An 8,137-nucleotide genomic window follows, 5' to 3' on the forward strand; every position below is an offset into this window, starting at 1 on the left:
TTCCTCCTTGTTGGCACTTATCAATGCGAGCCAGATACCACCCAGCTCATTTTCATTATCAAGAGTGGCTGTTTTCAACATTGTTTACAAAGTAGCGATGCTCTTCTAAACTCCAATGGAGGGTAGGGACTTTGTTGAAAGCTCCTATGGGGCTGGGTACTGGCCAATTTTCTAGACCTCTCATTCCCTACATAGGAACTGCTGGATCCCAAGGGTCTGAAAACCCCTCTCTGTTCTAGGTGAATGGATGGACATCAGGAAAGAAAGAGGGAGAGAGGGTGGAGCTGGGGGGGTGGGCAGAAGGAAGGAAGGATTTTTATTGCTACTTTATAACATTGTAGTAAGAACCAGCAAGAATATTTTTACTTTGATCTGGTAAATTGGGACTTCCTTTTCATGTGCATCAAACTGCCCTTTGATTCTTTAAATCCAAATAAAACAAATTATGATGTCAAGAGATTGAAGAGATAGTTCAGTGGGTACTATCCTTGTTAAGCATATGGCCTCTGGAACCAGACTGCCTCAGTTTGAACCCTGGCCCTTATTTATTAGCTGCATGATACTGGACAAGTTACTTACCCTTTCTGTGCCTCAGTTTCTTCATCAGTAGAAGGGAGTGTCAATAGTACCTACCTTGCAGGGTTGTTGTGAGCATAAAATACACTAGTGTGTATGTGGGTTTTCAGGACCCCACAGGGGGCTTGTTCACTCAGCAGATGGCCAGGGATTTGTGCAGCAGCGAGTTCTGTGAATGTGGTTGGTTGGGCAAGGATGGGGTGGGGCGGCTTCTGTGCCTTTTGCTGTTTTGCTGGGGAAGACGTACTCTGGAGGCATCCAGGTCCAATCTTATTTTATGGGATGTTTATAGCAAACTCCTTCCTAGTCTATATGATCTGTAAGTCCAGAGGGCGTCTTCTGGGGGGGAGGGTGGTCAGCGAATGCTTTCTTCCTAACAGTTTCCCAGGCTGGGCTGGAGCAGAGAACCCTGGACTGCTGTGGGTTTCACCTAAAGTTCCCGGTCCTGTTCTCTGACCTGCTTCCTAGGGACAAGGTGGCATTGCAGGGACTTCCCAGGGTCTCCCATAAGAATCCTAAGGGGCCACATGCATGTCAAGGTTGTTGTTAGTGGCCCCTGAGAACTGGCAGGGGCCACAGCCAGAACCTGGAGCTGGACAGTTCACATCTCCCCAACCTCCCTCTAGTCATTCTAGAGGGTTCCTGTGGTTCCACCTGTCTGTCCAGGTGTCAAGCTATCATTACCTGTAAGGATTTGCAATTTGCTTTGCAAGACCAAACTCTCAGGCTGAAGTTGGTGGTAACAGACAGTGCACACCACGGAGGGAGAAGAGGAAAGGAGGAGAGGGAGACATGGTGTCAGAAGTGGGACTTCCGTTTGAGAAGGAAGTGAAGGAAGAAGCTGGGGATATCAGGGATGCAGGAATGGGTATATGAGTGTGTGCTGGGCTGGGAGACAGGAGACCAGGCTGATGGGAGTGGTAAATGGCGTGTGGATCTTGGATGAGGAGGGTCTGCCTGGAGCATGGATAACCCTGAAGCCCCATTGGAATAGATTTGGCTTGATTCTCTAGGAGACAGGACAGACATATTAGGAGAGGGGTTCACAAGGAAGGCCTTGTCTTCTGCCTGATCCTGGCTGGGAATCTTCCCTGACACTGTCAAGGGCAGTTGGAGTGAGGTCTGTCTCAGCACGTGTATAGGCACACACATATAGCTTGCAGGTGTGACCAGGTGTGCTTGCACACAACCATTATCTCTGCTGAGTTTTCCAGTCTCTTAATCCTTCTGGCTCTGAGCTTGTGATCTGGGGCTTACATACAAATGACTTTATAAGTCTTAGCAGGAACACAGGGTGCTATCATGTCAGAAGGGGAAACCAAGGGGCTGGGGTTGTAGCTCAGTGGTACAGCGCTTGCCTAACATGTGTGAGGCTCTGGGGTCCATCCTCAGCACCGCATAAAAAATATATAACTAAAATAAAGGTATTGTGTCCATCTACTAAAAATAAATAAATGAAACAAAGGTATCGTGTCCATCTACAACTGAAAAAAAAATTTTTTAAAGAAGGTGAAAACAAGGCACTGCATTCTAAAGAAGCTGGTTCTAGGAGCTGCCCTTGAATTATTGTGGAGTCCGATTTCAGGTGGGGGCTGCTGGGACTCCTTTATTCAGCAGTCTGGCTTCTAAAATGGTTTCTTTCCCTCATCTCTTATAAAGCCAGGGAAGGGTGTTACCTGAGAGAGGCTATTTGAACAAATAACCATTTTAATCATTTCTCAGTGGTGCAGTTTGGTGGAGGGGGCTGGGAGGGAGAGGGTTGTTCCTGGGGTTTCCAGTCACCCCAGTACTCCTTTAGACCATCAACGAGTGGAGAGTGCGGCGGGGAGGGGTCTTGTAGAGGACTCAGAAGGCTCAGAAAGGTGCATAACACTTCACCATAAGGAAAAGAGTGGCAGAAAAAGGAGGAAGACTTAAACTTGAGGTGATAGGGGGTGGCCGAACCTGGGGATTCAGGTGACGTCCCAGTGCATAGTGCTCCTCGGATAGAAGTGTCTTTGGTAAGAGGGAGGAGTGTGAGACCATGTGTCCTGAGGCCACCTCCCCATAGTACTGACCACCTGAGTTCCTCCTGTCCCATCTTGAGAGCTGCCGCCATCATCCCTTGCCCTATGAGTGGCTACCTCCCACTCCTGGGTGCCTTTTATTCTCTTTCTCCCTTGGACTGTGAGAAGGGCAGAGTGCCCAGCCAGGGAATGGACATGGATGTGTGTGGTTGTGAATGTGTGTGTGTGTGTGTGTGTGTGTGTGTGTGTGTAGGGGCTGGGGCTGACAGCAGGTCAGAGCACAGGAGTAGAGAGCTTCTGGCAGGTGAGGCTGCCCTTAGGTCAGCTCTGTACCCTGGAGCCCAGAGGACTCTTCACTCAGATGGCAACAGCCTGCAAGACCCCGAGAGGCCAGAGCAGCTTCAGTCACTGACCACAGGAGACCCCGAGGAGCCCAGGAGGAGCCGCAGGAGTAAGTTAGGGTGTGAAGGGCTGGGTGTGGCTGGGCTCAGTGAGAGGTGGGAGGAGCCAGGGATGCTCAGAAAGATCTGGACCCACAGAGCAAGAGAGAAGAGGAAAAGGGAAACTAGGAGACCTTCGTGCCCTCGGTCTGTGGCTTGATGCACAGTATCTTCATCTCTGTCCCTTGGGCCCTGCAATTTGGAGGCCACAGCCAGGGGCCGGAAATTCCAAGTAAAGGAGGGCAGGGTGTGAGGTGTGATACAAGTGTGGCTCATGGGGTCTCCCCAGTGGTGGATGGTGGGTGGTCATAGTTAACATTTGAAGGCAAGAATGGAGGGGTGGCCCTGAGGCTGCTGGTCAGGCCGGGGAGACTGAGGAACCAGGTTCTACAGGCCTCAGTGGGTAATAGTAGGTAGAGGGGGTGGTGGTTTTGGACAAGACCCAGATTTTGCTTCTACTTACAGGTGCTCATGATGACAGTACCCTGGAAAGCTCTGGAATAGAAATACCTGGGCTTTAGGTCGTGGAGGTAGGAGATGGTATCATGTAATGAAAGGTTTCATTTTTTTCACCTGCCACAGCCTTAATGTCAGATGCTTGGGAAACAAGAGGTGGGGATGAATGGGCCTTGGAGCTGGCTGATGGGAGGGCTCGGGGCAGGTGGGTGGCCAGTCTGCCTGTGACGTCTCCCCTTTGCTTCTCGAGATTCACAAACAAATTCCTGGTTCCTGGTGCCCTGGCCGCTCCCTGTCACCCTCTTTGTTGTTCTCTGCCTCCTTCAGGTGATGGTGGGCTCCTGCTCCACGTCCTGATGGGACTCTCTGGAGCTGACAGAACCCTTTACTGCCTACAACTTGGGCCTGGTGCTTCTTTCAAGGCATATGTTTTATGAGGTAAGGCTGCTCAGCGCTTTCTGCAGAGTTCCAGCATCTGTTACTCCTTGGAGAGCCCAAAGGATAAATAAAGCCATGAGCTTCTGACACAAAAAGTTCCAAAGCCTAGGCGGGGACATAGGCAGGGGCTGGGATTCTGTTGGTCTTTGACTTCTCCATCCCTGTTACCAACTTCTGTCCTCCATTTTCTTAAATAGAGGAGCAGAGGTCCTCACCGGCCTCCCTCCACATACAGGGGGGTGGTCAGGCCCCCAGAGCTGGGCTCCATAACTTAGTGGAAAGCAAGAGTGGAATTCCTAAAAGACCCCTCTCCCCTCCCCTTTCTATCTGAGGTGCTAGCCTTGGCCCAGCTTTCTGAGCCCCGACACCCGGTGTTCCACCCAGTTGCCTGGTCACTCAGAAAGTGACATTGAGCATATACTTTGTGCCAGACCCGCTAGGACCTACAGAGAAGGTCTGCCTGCTCCTGAGGAGCTCACAGATTAGGTAGAAGGGTAGGGACAGATGTGGAACTGGGCCGTGGCAATTCAGTGTTAGCAGACAACAGAGAGCAACGGAACAGTCTCTGGGCCAGGAAGTGGGGGTCCAGGAAAGTTTTGGAGCGGGTGGTGGTAATCAGGGCTTATTAGGGGCAAGAGGCTGCTCTGGGCACTTTGTGAGGATCCTTTCCTCACACTGCTGGAGGCACAGAACTTAGTGACTTAGCTGGTGGCAAGTGGTAGAGGCAGAATTCAAAAGCACTGTCCTTCCTGCAGAGCTCACATCTTCCACCCCAGAGCTCCCCGTCCTGGTGAGCCAGGGGGAAGCAGGGCCTGGAGAAGGCGGTCCCAAGCTAAGCTCCTTCCCCTTCTCTCCCTTGCTGCCTTCATTAGCTCATCTTCAGTCCGACCGCCACATTACCCACAGAAAACACCAAAGCATCCAAAGGATCTTACATTGCATTCTGGGGACCCTGATGGCTTCCCATGTAGCAAGAAAGCACTGAACTTCTTGGATGGGCTCATGAAGCCTCAGGTCCTTTCTGGCCTCTGCCTTCCTCTCCAGTCCAGCCTCCGTCTGCCCCCTCTCAGCAGCCCTCATCCAACACCCTCCCACCGGCCTCCCTCCACATACAGGGGCGTAGTCAGGCCCCCAGAGCTGGGCTCATCGCTGTCTTTCTACCAGTCTTTCAACCCCGGCTGCCCTTCTCCCCTGGCCCCCTGACAAATGCCCACACAGCCTTTAGACTCAGGTAAGTGGTCGCCTCTCTGCAAGCCTTTCCTCTCTCTCCCAGACCTGGCTATTAGCTTCCTACTGGGTTTCCACACTCTCGCTACAGGCCTCTATCCTCAGCAGCGGGCCGCTGGAGCCCACTCCACCAGCTGCGGAGCGCTGGTTGGTGGGTCTCTTCCCAAGTCCATGTTCAGGGATGTCTTGCTAAATAGCACGAAGTCAGCCCCTGCAGTATTTACACCACACAAATTCACAACACCACAGATCAGTGCTTCTTCTCCCACCCTGAGAGCCTGGCTGGCATGTTTGTCTCCTCCCCAACTGCAAGTCCATCAAAGGAAGGGCTGGGTCCTACTCCTGTTTGTAAAGGCAGGCCCAGCCAAATGTCTGGTATCAAGTGAGAAATAACTTGCCAGACAGGAGACTTGTCTTGGGGAATTTGTCAATTGTGATGACAGTACATTCTGTTGCCCCCCACCCCCATCCTTCAAACACTGCCACACTCTTGTCAACTTCCTTCTTAAAGCGCTTAGGAGCTGCCTTTGCCTATAAGACCAGAATTCAAAGCCTGGAGGCTGGGGATTTTTTATCTGCCTTGCTTTGTCCCTGTGAATGGTGTGGAGAAGTGATTAGTACAACACTGCCAAATGAGTCAATAAGTAATCAAATCTAAGCTCCTTAACACAACACTCAGGCCCTTCACTAGACCACACGACTCTCCCTCAGTCGCTGTGGTTGCTTCCTCTGGGTAGGAATCCTCCCACTGATCCTCTCGCCAGCACACAGGGTTAGGACCCAAGGCCAAGCACCACCATAAAATCATCTCTCCTTCCCCTCCATTTGCCAAAGGCCTCTTCACTCTTGCATCTCTGCTGACTTCCAGAACACCCTGTGTCCTTCTGTAGTAACAACCTCAAAGATTGGGATTATTTCCTCCATTCTTTGTGGGGCTCTGAGCTCCTTGGAGGCAGGGCACATGTGTGGATGGCCTTGGGTTCACCCTGGCCCTTCATCAAACTTAGTATCTCACATGTGGGGATCCATATCTGTGGTCTATGGTTTACTCACATTAAAAAAAAATAGAGACTAATGAGATGTGTGCAAATCCTGTCTGTGATCTATCCACTTCAGGGAATAGTATGGGTTAGGAAAATCTAACCTAGTATCACTAGGGGTTGGAGGGGGACAGTGCTGTGGGGAACATGACCAAATCCAGAATCAGCCTCACTGGCCCTGGTGTCTGATCTCATGGTGGAGTGGCCTTATGACTTGATAATTTCCTTTTTCCTCTTTCCTTCCAGTTCATGACCACCTTGCTCCTGGATGACTGTAACTACTTCTGCCAGCCAGTGGACTACAACTGAGCAAGCTCAGGGTGAGGGTACAGCAGGAAGTGGGACAATTAAGGCTGAAGAGGGAGGGTTGGTGGAAAGACCCTCATATAACAACCAGAACTGGATCAAGACAAAGTACCAAGCTTTCTGACGGGAGGCTGGGGACTGGCTGGTTAGGCACAGGCTTTGGAATCAGAGGAGCTCAGACCTCAGTTTGGACATCAGATCTGCCAGTTACTGGCCATGTGACATACTTTTTTTGGATCTCAATTTTCTAATCTATGTAATGGAGATAGGAACACTTACTTTATAAAAGGAAACTTTGGGGAGAGATTGAATTAGACGATGTCTGAGTGTTTAGCTCTGAGACAGGCGCATATTACTGGTATCTAAGTGGTTGTTATTTCATTATTGCTAGCTGTTCTCAGTTTCAACTGGAAGTAGAACAAAAGGCTTCCCAGCAGTAAGAAAGCTAAGCTTTGACAGGTCACCGAGTAGTGATAGGGATGTTGAGTCACTGGAGTTCCAACAAGGAGCTAAAAGTCTTGCCACTCAAAATATGGTCCACAGATCAGCAGCATCAGCATCACTGGGAGCTTGTTCAATAAGCAAAATCTGTGCCCCACCTCATGCAGCAAGCACATGGATTAAGAATCTGCTTTTCAATAAACAAGATCTGCATGTGCTTAGGATTGAACTGAGCACATTTGGAAAGTCCTCCTTTGACCACTCGAAAGCTGTGCCACCTTATTCCTGGGCTAACAATCAGACAGGTAGGTAGGCACTTTGGGAACACAAAGTGTGCAGGAACAGGGAGGGCTGAATCCTGCCCTGCTGGGCAAGCTGTGCCACCAGCAGGACCAGAGTCTGATGGAACTTCCCCTTCATGCCCAGCAGATGGCGAGGGTGTGCTGGTGGTGCTACTCAAAGGCTGCTGAGTCTCTAGGCAAGGTGAGACTCCCCAAGCACTGGCTCCTTTACAGTTCTATCAGCCAGGTCTCAGACAGTGTTTCACCTGCCCAGTGTGAATGCTTTCCTCCAGCATCCCTGTTGGATGTAAAGCCTTGGTTCCAGTATCTGACTGAGAAAGGATGCTCGGGGACTGATGTAGCATCTCACTGCTACAGGCTTCCACTGAGTCCCCATTGTTCATCTATTCACCTGCATAAAAGTAGTCATTTTCCCCCAATAGCAAATCCAGAGGGTTTGTAGGACCTAGTGGGTCAAGATCATAATGTGGGGTGGTGGTGATGAGAAGGTGCTGAATCCTCCCTCCGTCCACTGCCCTGGGTGGCAGGATAGGATGTTGGAAAGAGGCAAGTCTCAGAAACCCACCGCTCCAATACTTTTTTGGTCACCTATTAGTTGTGTGCCATTAGGCACATTACTTAACCTTGGATGCCTCAGTTTCCCCCACCTATAAAATGGATATAATGGGAGTATAAATTGCATATTATTATGCAGCATTTAAATTGTTTCTTGATACATATAATGTACCTGGCACATAGTAGATGCTAAAAAGGTGTTTGACTACTTTTTCCCTTTCATTTTAGTCCCTCCTTCAGTAAAGCAGGCAGAATCATTACCTGTCCTCTCTCTTTCTTTTTTCCTTTTTTTTTTTTGAGGGACTTATTAGGGATTGAACCCAGGACCTCACATATGTTAAGCAAACGTT

The sequence above is a fragment of the Urocitellus parryii genome, unplaced genomic scaffold, assembly GCF_045843805.1.
Source record: "Urocitellus parryii isolate mUroPar1 unplaced genomic scaffold, mUroPar1.hap1 Scaffold_86, whole genome shotgun sequence".
In the NCBI taxonomy this organism is placed as follows: Eukaryota; Metazoa; Chordata; class Mammalia; order Rodentia; family Sciuridae; genus Urocitellus; species Urocitellus parryii.